Consider the following 9,330-nt stretch of genomic DNA (forward strand, 5'->3'; position numbering starts at 1 on the left):
CCCCAACTAGGCTATTAGGAATAGCTTGGTCAGGTTACACGTGTTATGCAGGGTCTTTGTCTCATCATTCTAATAAGTTGTTGGATCGAGGTTTGGCTCATATGGTTGCATTTTTTATTTTATCTCTGATAAAATAATTTGACATGAATGTTAAAAATGATGCTTTATTAAGATGTTTTTGCTGCAGAGCGGCTGGTGAATGTCTCCCCGGCTTCTTCAGGGCTGTTTGGGAAGCTGACCACCTCCATTTTTATATCATTCTGAAACACAACACACTGAGTCAAAGAAAAAACAAAGAATTGATAAACAGAGATACTAAATTCATAAAAATCTAACCTCCTGAGTCAAGCCATAAACTATTATAAGAGTTGATGATCCCTCACAGTGTTGATGCAGTAAACGTTCCCCTGTTTTCACTTAAGGAATTTGAGAGATTTTGCAATGCAATGTCTCCATTATAAAAACAAAGACAGATAGCTGTATATTAACTATATTGGCATATTATACTCGCCACCAGCGTGGCTGTGTAAGGATGTACCAAACGGGGTTGGATCCAAGCGCAGAGTGCAGATTTATTAGAATAGTCGGACAGGCAAAGATTGGTACACAGTAAACAGAGCAATACAGGAGATCCAAAACGGAGTAAGACAAATAGCTAAGGTCAGTAACAGTAGACCTATTCTTAACAAGGCTCGGGCTGAACCGGAAAACAAGATCACTTCGCACCAGACAACCCACAAACAGACACTTATAAACTAATATTAAACAAGACACAGGTGTAGCCGATTGTCCTGATATTCCGGGGATGCCGAGCATGGCAACCATTTACCAGCTGCAGAAAGCTCTGGCATTACAGGCTGGCAACCAGTCCTGTACTGGCCTTTATGGACATTATTTTCTTGAGCTAACAAAAAGGCAATTGTTACAAAATTATGCAATCACACAAACATGGACTGTAATTCATTTGAGAGTGGTTAGCGATTACAACATCAAAATAATTGGAAAGCGCTGGATCCTGAGAAGGGGTTAGTGGTAGGAGGCTGCTGGCACCAGCACTGGATGCAGAACAGGAGGTAGGCCTAGGAAGCTGGGACCTGCGCTGGGTGCAGAGCAGGAGGTAGGGCTAGGAGGCTGGCACCAGCACTGGATCCTGAGCAAGGGTGAGTGGTAGGAGGCTGGGACTAGCACTGGATGCAGAGCAGGAGGTAGGGGTAGGAGGCTGGGACCAACACTGGATGCAGAGCCAGGGTAAGAGGTAGAAGGCTGGGACCAGCGCTAGATGCAGAGCAGGAGGCTGGGACCAGCACGTAGAGCAGGGGTAGGAGTAGGAGGCTGGGACCAGCGCTGGATGCAGAGCAGGAGGTAGGGGTAGGAGGCTGGGCCCAGAGCTGGATGCAGAGCAGGGGGTTGGGCCCAGCACTGGATGCAGAGCAGGAGGCTGGGCCCAGCACCTGATGCCGAGCAGGGGGTAGGGGTTACTAGTACCCCTACTGGGTACTGGCTGGTAGGCAGGAAGCACACTCAGGGTACCAGGGGTTGTGGACCTGAAAGGCAGGCTGATAAATAGCAGTTCTGCTTTGAGATTTGAGGATGGTCTGGTCATAATAAACACTGATAAACATTGGATATGTCTAGCATGTAATACAGATAGATGTTCCTACATGTAACTAAATGCAAAAAAGTGACTAACAACGTTAGCATCAACCCAATAACTAACAACATTAGCTAGCATCAAGGAGAACTCTGACGGCCTTATTAGTCATTTAAAACTCGCAAAACAAATTGCTTCGCAAACAATTTCTAACTTCAAAAACAACCAAATTCTAGTAATAACATACAAAAAACTTGCTACATAAAGTACTTGTTTTGTTTGATGACTGCTCATGCATTTCAGATATAAATTGCGATTTGCGCGGTTGTATATTTCTGAGCTCATGGGAATTTTCTTTACTCAACGTTGTCCTGAGGGCAGAAACGTTTGTGATTGGTTTAATCTGACAACCAATTGCGAGAGAAGAGAGAATTGCGGAGGCGGGGCCTCCATTTTCAATCTTCAGGCATTTTCAGTTGCGCACAGCAAAGATCGGAACTGGTTATCATTTCAAAGCATTCATATATTCAAACCATAAGCACTGGCTAAGCTAGGTAGCTAGCTAAGCTAGCTAGTCAAGCCATCAGGTGAGCTAGAAAGCTTAGCTAAGCTAGCTAGTAGGGCTAATAATGTGAGCTTGAGCTAGAATGCTTAGCTAGCTAGTCAAGCTAATCAGGTGAGCTAGAAAGTTTGTTAATGTACATTGCATTAAGCTTTACTGTACTCGTTTTCAAAAAAACAATGGCTATTTAGGGCAGTGTAGTATAATTTATATATTTGGCTTTTCTTCATGGCTGTTTAGTCTCATCTGGTCCCAGGGCAGAGACCATGGTTTCCCGCAATTTTGTCTGAGTGAATCTCCTGGTCTCAGTGCAGGTTGTCTGAGGGCAGGTGTATCTCCTGGTCTCAGGGCAGGTTGTCTGAGGGCAGGTGAATCTTCTGGTCTCAGGGCAGGTTGTCTCAGGGCAGGTGAATCTCCTGGTCTCAGGGCAGATTTACCTGCCCTCAGACAACCTGCCCTGAGACCAGGAGATTCACATGCCCTCAGACAACCTGCCCTGAGACCAGAGGAGACAGTTGACTCCCTGCCCTGAGAACAGAAAAATACAACTTCTGCCCTGAGATCAGGAGATACACCTACCCTCAGACAGCCTGCCCTGAGACCAGGAGATTCACCTGCCCTCAGACAACCTGCCCTGAGACCAGAGGAGACAGTTGACTCCCTGCCCTGAGAACAGAAAAATACAACTACTGCCTTGAGACCAGGAGATTCACCTGCCCTCAGACAACCTGCCCTGAGACCAGGATTCGCTCAGACAAAATTGCGGGAAACTCAATTCTCAGGTCTCTGCCCTTGGACCAGATGAGACTAAACAGCCATGAAGAAAAGCCAAATATATAAAATTAGAGTACACTGCCCTAAATAGCCATTGTTTTTTTGAAAACTAGTACAGTAAAGCTTAATGCAATGTACATTAACAAACTTTCTAGCTCACCTGATTAGCTTGACTAGCTAGCTAAGCATTCTAGCTCACATTATTAGCTTGACTATCTAGCTTAGCTAAGCTTTCTAGCTCACCTTATAAGCTTGAGTAGCTATCTTAGCTAACTACCTAGCTTAGCTAGCGCTTATGGTTAACATGTATGGGCACACGTAATGTTGATAGCACTGGCAGGTATTAAAAGATTACACATTTTTTGAATTTATAAATGCTATAAATTTGAAATGATATCCAGTTCTGATCTTTGCTGTGCGCAACTGAAAATGCCGCCTGAAGATTGAAAATGGAGGCCCCGCCTCTGCAATTCTCTCCTCTCTCGTGATTGGTTGTCAGATTAAACCAATCACAAACGTTTCTGCCCTCAGGACAACGTTGAGTAAAGAAAATTCCCACAAGCTATTTCTGAATGCCATGGAAACGCTCTTGACAATCGATTTAAAGAGCCGAAGTTACACGAACTTTCTTCATTCAAGTACGTCATTTCCTGATAAAGAGCCGAAGTTGCACAAACTCTCTTCATTCGAGTACGTCATTTCCTAATTTTCTCTCCGGTGGTGTCCCAAGAATCGGGACCATGTTATACCTCGCCAGGAGAGCGAGCTCTGTAAAGATTTTGTAACTTACAAAAACAGATTTGTGTCTCTGTAAAAAATGATTTGTGTACTTGCAAAAAAGTTTTTGTGTCTCCGTAGAAGAAGGCCAAATTTGTGTACTTGCAAAAAAGATTTGTAACTTGCAAAAAAGATTTGTGTACTTGTAAAAAAGTTTTAGCTGTGTCTACTACCGCACACTTGTGCACTTCGAGCACTGACTTTCAGTGCTTAGGGCGCATCACTCACAAAACCAGCAGAATTCAGTGCACTGAAAGTACCCGGATGACGCACTGCAAACGGTCCAAAAAAACAGTGTACAACGATGGACACTACTCGCCCTAAACGGGCGCCATCTTGGCTACGTAGCGGAAGAAGAGGAGCCCTTTCGGCAACCTTTTCCACTTGGGGTGGAGAATCGCGTTCATATAGGCAGGTTTCGCGGGTGTCGCGAGCAGATTTGCGTCCGTCACTTCCGCCAAGTGTTTAACGCAAGTGTTCCATTTGAAACAGCACTTATCAGCGACGGAGTGCACTGAATATGTAAGTACACTGTTTTGCAGTGCACTGTATTGCAGTATACTTCGTAAAGTGCGCGGTAGTAGACATGGCCCTAGTGTCTCCATAGAAGAAGGCGGGAACACTGCTCGCAAAACCATCTAAGCCCATCAAATATAGCCATTTCTGTGTCTAGTATCATTGGACATTTTCGTCTGTCTATCACACTTGACCTAGGTCGTATAGTCTTTAATGTAAATATGTATACGGATATTTAATTAGACAACCAGTCATTAAACCTACCATTAGTTGGACAATGTGCAGCTAAATAATAGGGAACTGGCGCAAAATATAGTGATTTTCATTTGAAATGTATTATTTACTGCCAGTGTAACATAGTTAAACTACACAACATACACAATCAGGGTGACCAACAAGATTATATTAACTAACCAACAATAACATTACAAACATCTAATTGAATGAACACAACAACTGAAATCCCTCGCAAGGCTGTTGTAACCAAACTATTTTCCACAAGTCTTTGCGTTTTTGGACATGCCGCACTGCATGCTGGGTACCCAAGGGATCTGACGCTGATTATCTAGCAGTACTCCGACTGCGTGATATGAGTATTCGTTTTTTGTCAGCTTTGGGACGAAGGTTAAGAAACGGTTGACATTTCAAGGTTGAATTGCATGAAATTGTGCATGGTATTTCAGAATGATGTCTGCCAGTTTAACTAAACAAGCAATAAAAATTATGACAGGCCAAAATACTATGCCTGGATTCGAACCTGTGACCTTATGCTTTACAGTACAATGTTTCAACTGATTGAGCTGCTCAAGGCTGAGAATTTCTGGTCAGTTTCTGTAAAAAAATAAAATAAAAAAATAAAAATATTAAAAAAAACGTTTAAAAAAAACTGTATATCCTGTAGCATGTCTTGTTCGATTTCGGCCAAAGCTTAAACAGCTGTAATTCAATGACCTTTTGACATATCAAGGTGAAATTGCGCATGGTACTTCAGAACGATGTCATCCTGTTTAACTAAACAGATATACAAATTTCAGACGAGCTAAACAACTTTGGCTGGATTTGTTCCTGCGACCTTATGCTTGCAGGTCGCCGTCCAAGCCCAGTGAGCTAATCTCAGTGTTGAGTATTTTCATGTTCAGTTACTGTATAAAAAAGTAAACTGTTTCTCCTGTGGTAAGCGAAAGTTGAAACAGCTCTAATTCAATCATATTTTGACATACCAAGGTGAAATTGTTTACGTCAGAGTGATGTCACCTTAAAGCCTATTAGGTTTGAAAAACCATCATTGAAAATGACATTTGATTTAGTGATACGAACATATTGAGTTAATGTGGAAATTTACATACATACACCCCTTTCCATTTTGCACTTGATTCAATTGCCTTAAGTAACATTTTTTAATACGTCAATGATACATATAAGTACCAAATTCCAAGTCAATTAAACCTTTGGTTCAAGAGAAGAGGAATTTTGAATGTTTTCCCAAATTATCACAGTACAGGAAAATCCATCATGGCGGACCTTATGGGTCCTTGAGGCTTTTTTGTTCCTCATGAAAAATGAGGCATGCACACCAAGTTTCAGAAAAATTGGAGCAATGGGGTGGAAATGCAACCACTCTGAAAAATTGACATTTGGGCGTGGCCTGTGGCGCCCCCTATTGTCTGATGTGGGCCAGTCTGTGTTTGGGCCGTAGTTGTGGCATGTTGTATCAATATGCCAAATTTCAAAACTTTTTACCAATGTGTTCATGAGATAAATTACAAGAATAAATATAACTGCAAGCAGTAATGGCGGATTCCTCCAAAAATTGCGAACCAGAGGGTATCGAGTACACACAAGTTTGGTGTGAATCCATCAAAGATTTGCTGAGATACAACCCAACTTCCTGTTTGCTGGCTTAATGGCACATTTTGATTGCCTGTACCGGAAAAACGGTTTCGAAAATCAGAAAACCATGTGTTAGCTTTTGTGAAGCTTGGTCTGAAGATAATCTCTGCTAAATTTGGTGAAGATTGGACAACATGTGTAGGAGGAGTAGAGAAAAAACGTTTTTCAATGAATTCAAAATGGCGGCCGCATCAATTCGGCTATTATCACAAATTATTATGAGTCACACACGGGATGTCCCAGGACATCATGAGACAAAGGAATCAATCAATAAAGGCAAACAAATCAATAGTTATTGGCCAAAACACATTTTTGCTTCCTGCGGCCACACCCAGTGATCACATGACACCAAATTGTGCGCACATCCTCAGAATAGAGTTCCGAGTCATCATACCAAGTTTGGTGTTGACATCTCAAAGATTTGCTGAGATTTGATCCAATTTCCTTTTTGGTTGCTTTGTTACCGATTTTGATTGGCTGTAGCGGACAAACGGTTTTGAAAATCCAATATAAAAGTAATGTCTGTGTGAGGGTTGCTCTGAAGATGATGTATGCCAATTCTGGGGAAGATTGAAATAAAATTGTAGGAGGAGTAGGCTTTCAAAGGTTTTTTATAAAACCGGAAATAGCCGAAGATCTATATAACCGGAAATCGACGCCATGGTGTGCGTTGAACTCGGCTTGATCCAGGGAATCCAATGGTACCAATGGTCATACGGTTCAAAAGTTGCATGTGTAAACACAAGTCCAACTTTGGCCTGTTGGTGGCGCTAGAGTGGTCTAATGGGAGACATGAAACTTGGTGTAACTGTAGAAGTGACTGGCCAAATTTCACAAAAAGTTACCATATGGTTCTAGGGGCTGCCATTGACTTCCATGGTACAAGAATAAAAATTAAAAAAAGAATAAAACTAACAATAACAATAGGTTTCCTCCTTACGGAGGAATCCTAAATATAGCTGCAAGCAGCAATGGAGGGGCCAAGCAGTCCAGAGCAGGACATGGCCTCCATAGCACTTGCGCAACAATTAAGTCACAATAACCTGTTGCACTCATTGCAACACACCAAGTTTTCAAACTGTTTTTTTTCTGGTATAACACCACAGGCCTCCTCTGCCCCTCGTGGGAACGATGGAACCCAAGGTTGGTGACAATCGCACAAATGGTTGCTGAGTTACGCTCTCACGTGTCTTTTGCGGCTTCGCCGCCGCCTTTGATTGGCTCTACCGAACAAACGGTTTTGAAAATGGAAAATCCATCTGACAACTCTGTGAAGCTTGGTCTGAAGATCATCTTGCCAAATTTTGTAAACATTGGACAAAATTTGGGGCGTGTAAAAGGTTTTTACACTTTTCCATTAAATCCAAAATGGCGGCCGCGGCAATTCGGTTAATATGAAATATTAAAAATGCTCAATCTTGATATCACACAAGACATCAAGAGACAAAGAAATTACTTTATTAAGGTAAACACTTCAACAGTTCTTAGCCAAAACACGTTTATGCTTCCGGCCACGCCCCCTTTTAGTCACATGACACCATTTTTGGAGGACATCCTTAGAATTAAGTTCCGAGTAGGCTTACCAACGTTGGTGTCAATGCCTCAAAGAACTGCTGAGATATGACTTCACTTCCTGTTTGGCGGCGTTTCTGCAGAATTTGATTGGCTGTACCGGACAAACGGTTGTGAGCATCAAAATTATTTTCGATAACTTTTGTGACGCTTGGTCTGAAGATCATCTCTGGTAATTCTGAAGAAGATTTGACAAAAATTGTAGGAGGAGTAGGCTTTCAGAGGTTTTTGATAAAACCGGAAATAGCGGAAAATCTTTATAACCGGAAATTGTTGCCATGGTGTGCATTGCACTCGCATTGATCCAGGGAATCCAATGGTACCTCATTTTTGAAAATGGGACATACGGTTCAAAGGTTGCGTGTGTAAACACAACTCCAACTTTGACCCGTTGGTGGCGCTAGAGTGCCAAAGTATGGGACATGAAACTTTGTGAATTGGACCAGGGGACTGTCCCTAATGAGTGTGCCAAATTTCACAACTTTCGACTAAGCGCTTCTAGGGCCTGCAATCTACTACCTTATACTTTACAGGTCACCATCCCAGCCCATTGAGCCATTGTCAGTGTTGAATAGTGTCATGTTCAGTTACTGTTTTAAAAAGTAAGCTGTTTCTCCTGTGGTAAGCATTGTTAGGATCAGCCAAATTTTAAACTGCTTGTACATTTCCTATGAAAATGGGACAACAGGATGACTGGGTTGCTGCTGTAAAGAATAATTTACTTATAGTTTTTTTTTAAAGGTTGTTTGGAGTGCCATAACTTGTCATGGAAGGGAATTTCAAATCATGCCTAGCATCAGTGGGGATGTGTCCTGGCTTAGGTTACTGAGAGGCGTAGTTTTTTATATTTCTATTTCTCCAATGGCGAGCATTGTCAGATTTGGTCCAAGTTCAAACAGCTGTAATTCAGTCATATTTTGACATATCAAGGTGAAATTTTGCAAGGTACTTAAGAGGCATATCACCTTAAAGCCTATTAGGTTTTAACCATCCTTCAAAAATACATTTGATTTAGTGACACAAACATAATTCTGCACCATGGCTGAATTTCGGGAAAGAGACTTCAGATACAGTATTAGGGGACCACTAAGGCCTATATAAAAGCATCAAAAAACAGCATGTCATGTCACCTTTAAGTTTGGCTATAGCAACAGCAGCTAGTCTAGCTTAGCACAATTTACCCAGGTCAGCTTCTCCACCGTGCAGGGCTCTAGTCGAAGATCAAATGGTCGTATTTGGCATTACTGATCCAGCAAACTTCTTTGAATTAGCCATTTCCCAATAAATAAATGTCAAACTTATTTACGATTTTTGGGGGCATATTTTCAGTTACCAGATGGTACTGTTTCAATCGCTTTTCTATCTAATTGTAATAGACTACTGCCGGTGACAACGTTGTTAGAATAGCTTGTTTCAAGGGGGTTCAGCTTGTTTCAAAGGTGGTGGTGATGACACTGTACCTAGCTAACAAAATGACGTCCCCAGGACGTCCCTTGTTTGTTGGGTAGCTAGATAGCCTAGCTTATATGGACATTAAACCAACAGGTTAATACCACTCACAGACCACCGTCACCGATAAGTGCGCTAAGGCAGGATCAAACCATTTCATGCAGATACAGGGGGATGGTCGGTCAATATGGATGTTTAC

The 9,330-nt window shown here is 42.0% G+C and overlaps 1 long non-coding RNA gene across 1 annotated transcript; it reads right to left on the reverse strand.

Moving 5' to 3' along the window:
* Positions 1-91: 91 nt before the first annotated feature.
* On the reverse strand, positions 92-8,909 carry LOC146238047 (uncharacterized). The gene is made up of 2 exons (XR_014740608.1): positions 8,864-8,909; positions 92-260 (listed from the first exon to the last, which is right to left on the reverse strand). It is a non-coding gene; the product is annotated as an uncharacterized LOC146238047 (long non-coding RNA).
* Between the last annotated feature and the right edge of the window lie 421 nt (positions 8,910-9,330).

This window comes from Hypomesus nipponensis, chromosome 21 (assembly GCF_054491055.1).
Source record: "Hypomesus nipponensis isolate SF chromosome 21, ASM5449105v1, whole genome shotgun sequence".
In the NCBI taxonomy this organism is placed as follows: Eukaryota; Metazoa; Chordata; class Actinopteri; order Osmeriformes; family Osmeridae; genus Hypomesus; species Hypomesus nipponensis.